We start from the raw sequence: 8,374 nt of genomic DNA, 5'->3' as shown, positions 1-8,374 counted from the left end.
CTCCACAGACATGTCTACAAGCTAACCCAAAGTAGACGATCCCTTACTGGGACTCTCTTCCCAGAGGAGGACAGATTATGTCAACGTGCCGCTTAGAGCTGTCACCGCACGCTATTGGCCTCTAACACTAACACCTGGTGCCCGGCACTGTCCAGTGTTCAATGTGAGCCGCCTCATCCATTTTCTTTAAGGTCCTGTGCTGGTAACTTGCCAGGGAATGTAGATGTCATCTGTGTCACCACGTCCTGCTTCACTGATTCTCTACGACTGGGAAGGAGGATCATATGTGCTTCTGGTTCCTTTTCTTAATAATACATATTCACATGTGCTCTCTCTCTCTCTCTCTCTCTCTCTCTCTCTCTCTCACACACACACACACACACACAAACACACACACACTTGTCCAAAACAGCTGTCAAAGTAACTTTTTCTCACTTGAATTATCATAAAAAAAAAAGTCCTTTGTATTATATTCTATAACATGCTGGATACTAAGTTGCCAATTCTGTGTTCTTTGACTTCAGTGCCCAACACCACTGAGTCAATCAGAGTCCTCAGTTCAGGTTTTTGTCCCAAGCATGGTACTACTTCATCCATCTTTTATTTATCCATATTTTTATATTTAACTAAATATTTTGGGGGTTCTGGTTTTGTTTTCATCTTGTTTTGTTTTGTGTTCCTCTGCTTGTATGCCTGTGCACCACGTCCATGCCGTATCCAAGAAAGCCAGACGAGGACATCATACCCTCAGGAACTGGAGTTACAAATGGTAGTGAGTTGCCATGTGGGTGCTGGGGATTGAACCCAGGTCCTCTCCAGTAGCTGTCTCTCCAGCCTCCCCTACTTACACATATTTCAAGTCATAAAATGATCTCAAGAACTAGAGCATTAAAAATAACCCCAATCACTAAGTGCCTCTTCCCTGGTTCTGCCCACACAGAACCATTTTGCAAATTTTGTATGTCTTTGTTTCTTCCATATTATACCTCAAATGACTACTGTTTACTTTTATTTTGAACTTCATTCATTCATTCATCCCCCTGTTCCATAGGTTGACTCACTGTGTCTCGCATAGCTACAGTTCAGTCCTTCTTCTCTGCTGTGTAATTTTCCCACACAGTTGCTGGTGGGCGTTTTGGCTGCTTTCCATCTTCAGACATCAGGAAGGTGGTGTTTTCTCAGCCATTGTCTTAGGCCACTTCCCCGGTTGCAGAGTGTGAAAAGCCAAGCCCAAGGAAGTGAAGGAACTCACCCAAGACCTCCCAGTCAGTCCTGGCAGCCCATTCAGGATTTGGGCCTAAACCAGAAGCTCCCTCCCCACCGTGTCACCCAGCTCTCTGCAATCTTGCTGTGAAGGAAAGAGCAAGGGCAGAGAGAAAGGAAAGGGATCTTCTGTCCCCATTTCACTGCTAGAAAGTTACTCCGCCCACTCTGTGCCTCTGAGAGAGGAAAAGCTTGTAGGTTGAGTTGATTATCCTTTCCAATAGAACCACTTATCCTCTTGGATACAGCAACTATCCACTCCCATCTCAAACAACAAACATGGAGGTCAGCCCTAAACAGGTGCACAGAAAAGCAACACTAAACGGTCTCAGTGTGTCTGTGTGCATGTGTGTGTATGCTGAGTACATGCATACAGACACACACACATATAATGTGTGTGTGCGTGCGTGCGTGCGTGCGTGTGTGTGTGTGTGTGTGTGTGTGTGTGTGTGTGTAGCAATAGTAATTATAGAAGCCTGGCGGTGCTGGAGCACGCCTGTAATCCCAGCACTCTGGGAGGCAGAGGCAGGCGGATTTCTGAGTTTGAGGCCAGCCTGGTCTACAGAGTGAGTTCCAGGACAGACAGGGCTATACAGAGAACCCCTGTCTCAAAAAAAAATCAAATCCAAAAAACAAAACAAATAATAATAATAATGATAATTATTATTGCTATCATCATTATTATTATTATAGAAGAAGTGGCCATGAGTTTGAGAGGGAGTGGGGAAAGGGTCATGTGAGGAGTTAGACAGGGAGAAATTCTCAAAAGCTACTAATTTTTTTTCTGTGAGGCTGTCTGCTCCCCTAGCCTGGTTCCATATCTAGAAATTTTTCAGATGTATGTTTAAATTCCCTCTGCAGTGAGATCAGCTATGCATTTATACAGTTTCTTTTTAGGCCAGGATTCAATAGAAGAGGTCTCAGACTAATAAAATGTGAGTTGCTAAGCCTGCTAGAATGTTCCTGGAAACAAGATAACTAAACTCGCCTCTTCCAATTAAAACCAGTGTTAAAAGAGAAAATTCACTAGTGAGCCCAAGAATCTCTCAGCATAGAAACTGTAAACCAGAATTTTGAAAGCTGAAATGATCTTATCTGTGTGTGAAGGAGTCAGTGGGGTTGACGGGAAGCAGGAAGGAATGTAGCCTATGTTGTGTTTAACAATTCTTCTCATAAACATTTTTTTATTTTACTCCAGGGCACTGAAAACTACAGACCTTGGATTTCCATAGATTTTTGCATGTGCTCTGGCTTGTTATCTGGGCTCTGCAAGGTCACAGGCTCCACTGTCACCCAGGAACGTCAAGGTCTCTGCGCTTCTCTCCTCTCTTCGTGTCAATGACTGTTCTGGGGGCTTCTATCTCTCCAAAGGTTACATCTAAGATTTTTATTTGCTATTAGTGTATGTACAGTGTGTGTGTACATGTGTGTGTGTGTGTGTGCATGAGTGTGAAGTGTGATACATGTGCTTGCAGGTTTTTGTGTGGAGGTCAGAGACTCATTTCTAGAATGAGTTAATTCACTCTTTCCATCCTGTTGAGACAGGGTCTCTGTATTTTCACGAATCTGTAGAACCCAGAATAAACTGGGAACTCGCATCCATTCTGTCTCTACCTCCTATCTTTCAATAGAATCCTAGGATGGTAGACATATCTGGCTTTTCAAGGGTTCCAGGAACCAAACTCAGAGCCTTGGGATCAGGATCATACAGTGTCTTAACCCACTGAGCCGTCTTGCCAGCCCTCCAAAAGCACTCTCTCTCATTGCTGTTTGCAGCTTCCCGTGCGCGTGGATTTGGGAGTACAGACATTTTGTGTTGTTACTTAAAACATCAAACACAAACACTATGAAACAATGGAACAACTTTTGGGGCCATTTAGGGTACCAGGTGCTGTCACCATCCTCCCGCACGCACCTCCCGCCTTGCTGTGAGTGCCCCCCTCCCCCACCTCTGCACAAGCATGCTATCTATATGGTGGCAAGCTGAAATACTCTAGAACCCTGAGTCAGTGTCTGTGTGTTTTCCCAGAAGCAGGCGTGCCACGATGCTTTTCGGGAAGCACACATACTATTAGAATTCCAGGCCACTGTTACGGGGAAGAGGAGGCTGTCATCCGGTATATTTATTGAGTGATTTCCCCTAAAGAATTGTGGACACAGTGCAAAACTCACACCTCGGAATTATCTTGCTCTGGGTCAATGGAGCTGGGGTGCCAATATCAATTCCCACAGTCTGAGGGCAGAAGAAGGAAGGGAAGGGAGTGTGTGTGGCCATACTTGGGGTGATTGGCTGGAACTCATTTGGGACACATCTAGAGCCCTAAGTGGTGTAGGCGGACCCAGAGTGGATGCTGTCCTCCTGTGCTCAAGTAACACTAATTATAACCCAGACACTTCCTGGTTGCCACAGAGTCTTAACATGTCAGGGATTAATTTCTGCATAATATTTCATAATGGAATCAGAACTCACCTAGTCCTTTCATATCGGATCGATGTTTAGGTTGCTACAAAATGGAGGGGCACCTTGCCAGCAGGTGCCCAGATGATTCAAATCCCAAATCTAAAAAGAAAGAAAGAAAGAAAGAAAGAAAGAAAGAAAGAAAGAAAGAAAGAAAGAAAGAAAGAAAGAAAGAAAGAAAGAAAAAGAAAAGGCATAGCGCGTCTTGATATTGGGGAATGGAATGCTATGTCCTTAAAGATTCGGGAACGTTTCTCTTTTTTTGTTGTTTTGTTCTATGGAACAAGCCAAGCAGAAACTTGCGTGAGAATCAGGAACCCCGAGAGTGTGCAAGGCACTCTGTTATTTAGGGTGACGGCTTAATTACTGGTATGGGATCATGCAACAGCCGTGCCTTGTTGTATGGGATTTATTAGGTCTCTAAATTCTGCCTACCAAAATTCCACATGAGGACCATGATACGGTCACACCAATAGCTGAGGATGGAAAACAAAAATGAACCGAGTAGCCAGGAATGCCCTTTGAGTTGACGTAAAGCAAAGAGAAACGGTGCTTTTGGAATGTGCACCCAAACCCATCTGACCCCACAACAGATCCTGCTCATTAATTCAGTTTTGGCAGGCACCCTGGACCTCCATTCTTTAAACAGGACTATCCCTTAAGCAGAGAGGAAAACAACCTCCTTGTTGGACAGGCTGTATCCCTCCGACAAGTCCCTGCCCTCCACTCTGTGTTCTGACCAGAAGATCCCCTTCTAGGGAGCAACGGTTGAATACAGGCTGATTCCAATGAGCCCATGTAGGTCTTCCTAGGCCCTTTGAGTGTGTGTGTGCATGCTGATGTGCATGTATGTGTGTCCATGGGTGTCCATATATGAGGAGGCCATAGACTGACATGGAGGATCTTCCTTGGTTACTTCCTAGGATTTTTGGTTTGGTTTGGTTTGGTTTTGGTTTTGGCTTTTTGAGCCAGGGTTTCTCTGTGTAGTCCTGGCTGTCCTGGAACTTGCTTTGTAGAGCAGGCTGGCTTTGAACTCACGCAGCTCTGTCTCTGTTTCTGCCTCCCAAGTGCTGGCATCAAAGCCATGTGCCACCACTGCCTGGCTTACTGAACCTGGAGCTTGCTGATTGTGCCAGGCTGGCTGGCTTCTGCCCACAGACCTCCATCTGTGCTTCCCCTATGCTGGGATTACAGATGAGCAGTGTTATGTGTGGATCTCTTATTTACATAGGTTCTGAGAGAACACCCAAGTCCTCATGCCTATATGATAAAGCAGGTTACTAACTGAGCCATCCTCTGGCCTCCCGGAAGCACATTAGTATGAGCTCATTCTCCTGTGCTTTCTTAATAACTGTGACAAATGTGCTACATTGATATAAGATGCTCAAAACAGGAGACCCCACCCTAGGTGTGGTAGCATGCACCTGTAGTCTCAACACTTGAAGGTGGAGCAGCGGGGATTGTAAATTTGAGGCCAGCCTGGGCTACAAAGTGAAAATTTGTCTCAAAAAAAATTTTTTTTGTTGTTATACTTTATACCCAAAACTGCTCAAAATTTGGGGGAGGGGGTGTTTACATTAAAAATCATTGTCCACATGAAAAGACAAACATTTACAGATCCTGAGTTGAATTCCTGGAACTCCACATATCCGTCTGTACACCCCAGGGTCTTTGGTGGTGTGAGGAATGCTGGGGTAAGCTTTTCTGGAATGATGTCTGTGTCTCTGTTCTGAATGTCCCGGAATCCCGCCTCCATAGATGTTCCCGGGACTTTCAGCCCTGCCTCCAGACATGTTCTAGGGACTTTTGCTTTGGGAGAGCAGTCGGGACACATGATATCTAGCTCCAAGATTACATAATTCCAGTTTATGCGAAGGCTCAGCCTTGAATTAACTTCCCCTTCTGCTCTCCACCGACCGTATGCTGGCCCCGAGCCAGAACAATATGCCCAAACTTGCAACTCTCTAAACCTTTTTTTTTTTTTCCTTTTCTTATTCCCATAACCGTCTCCAACAATTTCATTTAGCTGACCAATTGTCAATTTGGGATCCTGGGAAAGAATAAGGAATGAACTCCCTTTGTTCCAACAAATCCAGACTCCATTTCTTTCTGACAGCCAATCACGCGCACTCCGAGCTAAGCGCCACCATAGGGGCTCCAGTTTATATCTTGGGCTAATCCACTGGACTAACTGTTCCCGTAGAGCAAAAGCTTAGAAACTTTATCTCCATATTCCCTTTGGGCAACATTTCCTTCCAGGAATTTGAGACTAGGACTGACTCTGTACGTGAACTCTGGAAAGTTCTAAATGGTTTATACGCTAAGGATCTCTTCCCGTGTATACAACTTGGTTTTGTTGCAGCGAACAACACTGGCCATTCGCGTTGTGACATCACCGGCTTTGAGTTGCTAAAAATTCTTTGCAACAGTTCCATTCATTTCTTCCAATGCAGTAGTAGAATTCTCAGATTGGGGGAAAGAGGTGTTTTTCATTTGAAAGAAGAAAGCTGGGTCCTATGGACATGTGTGGGTTAGGAACAGACGTCGTGAGCTAGATTTCCAGTCTGTCCCTCCCTCCTATCAATGGTCTTTTCATTTTGTGAGCACTTGATTTAGGACATTCAGAAAAGAGCGCCAGCCCAGAGCCGCGTCTTCTTATCGCCACCTACCGTCGTCTTTGAGAACTGCATGAACCTTCCCTCTAATCCCAAACACCCTAGAGAAAAGGACTCCAAAGAATATGGAAACAACGTTCTGGGTAGTACGCCTAGAAAATGAGTCACTAATGGAAACCCATCTATCTCTAATTTTATTTTTAGATTTTTTAAAATGTTACTTTATGAGTATGAGTGTTTGCCCACAGGCATGTATGTGCACTGTATGTAAGGTCAATGCCCGTAGAGGCCACAAGAGGGTGTTGTGCCCCCTGGAACAGGAGTTACAAATAGTTGTCTGCTTGCCCGTGAGGGAGACCTGGGAACCTAACCCAGGTCCTCTGCCACAGCAGCAGGTGCTCTTAACTTGAGGATCTCTCCAGATCCCAGTCTGTTCCATTTTTCAAAATGGAAGTCTTAGTTGGAAAAGATTTCAACCAAAGCTCAGAAGCCTTCAGTGATCTTCTAGATTGTTCTCAAATGGAATTAAGAGCAGTCATTTGACAGCAGATCTGTGCAGAGGTGTATTTGTGTCTATCACAGATCTCCCAGAATGCTCTCTGTTTGAAAGCCATTACAAGGTTAGCTTCAGTGGATCTTGGAAAACATTGGCAGTATAAAATCAGACAAAACATGTCTCCCTGAGATTCTCCTCTTTGGTGGTGATTTTCCCCCCATACTTTGCTAGTTTCCGGATAAGTTGGGTGGGTTAGACTTGGGGGGCTTCCGGAAACTACTCAGAACAAGAATGACGAGGCTGTTGTCCAGAGTGGCCCCTTGAGAATCGTGTTTGGGAACAGGCCGACCCCATGAGGTATATTATCTTTGCCACATTTTGCTGCTTTGTGGGAAATTTATTTTTAATCCTTAACAAAGCCAGCCATGTTTATCTGAAGCGCTGAAAAACTTTAATAGTTTAAAACAAAACTTTTAAAAAATAATTAAACCTACAATGAATTCTGGAACATGAAAGTCAGACCGACTGTTACCTTAACAAGAAAGGGCTTCCCAGAGATCAAACGAACGTTGTTTGTTTTATTTTGCTAACTGCAAATAACAAATACTTTCACTTTAAGAGATTCAGAGGGTTACTGAAGGAGTCTAGAAGTTTCTATTGACCTACTCCCACCAAGACAAAGGTTTCCCACACCTTGGGTTCACAGAGCTGGGAAACGTGCTCTCCTGAACGCTTAGAAGGTAGCACGTGATTGGTGCCTTTAGCATGAGCACACCTTGTCCAAAATGATGGGGGAGGGGGACTCCCTGGGATTTTTTTCCTGTATGGTGCTTATTCCTCTCAGCTCTGAGAAGACAGCAGCTGCGTGACTGCTGGCCTCTCTCAGTGGCTGAACTGCGTCCCTCCGGTGCACCCACTTACCATGAACTGGCTTTTATATGGTCTTGAATGAGCCCTGCTGAGAGTTGCTGGTGCTCAGGAAGCAGAGGCAGGCAGATCTTGGAGAATTCATGGCTAGCCTGCTCTGCATAGCAAGTTCCAGGCCAGCCAGGGTGACATAGTGAGACCCTGTCTCAAAACAGTCAGAGGGTAGGAGACCCCTTGCTTTATAAAGGGAAGATTCGGGACAAATAAACCAATCCAGGACCAAATCCTTTGAGTGGATGAATTGTATCAGATCAACTACTAGAGGTTTTTCCCCCCTCTGGAGACAAACTTGGCTTTGGATCTGCAAAGAGAATATTTTCAAGTTGTTTTTATTTTAAAACTGTATACCACAGTTTTGTTTTGCTTGTTTGGTTGGTTTTGGTTTTTCAAGACAGGGTTTCTCTGTATAGTCCTGGCTGTCCTGGAACTCACTCTGTAAACCAGGCTGGCCTCGAACTTAGAAATCTGCCTGCCTCTGCCTCCCAGAGTGCTGGGATTAAAGGACTGTGTCATCACTGCTGGCTATATCCCATATTTTAATTTGATTTCCAGAGCACTTCGGTTAATCCTCAGCACAAATAGCATTCCTCTCATCTAGCCCGAGTCTATGACTTT

The sequence above is a fragment of the Apodemus sylvaticus genome, chromosome 22, assembly GCF_947179515.1.
Source record: "Apodemus sylvaticus chromosome 22, mApoSyl1.1, whole genome shotgun sequence".
In the NCBI taxonomy this organism is placed as follows: Eukaryota; Metazoa; Chordata; class Mammalia; order Rodentia; family Muridae; genus Apodemus; species Apodemus sylvaticus.
The sequence above is the reverse complement of the archived record's forward strand: the minus strand, read 5'-3'. Positions refer to the sequence as shown.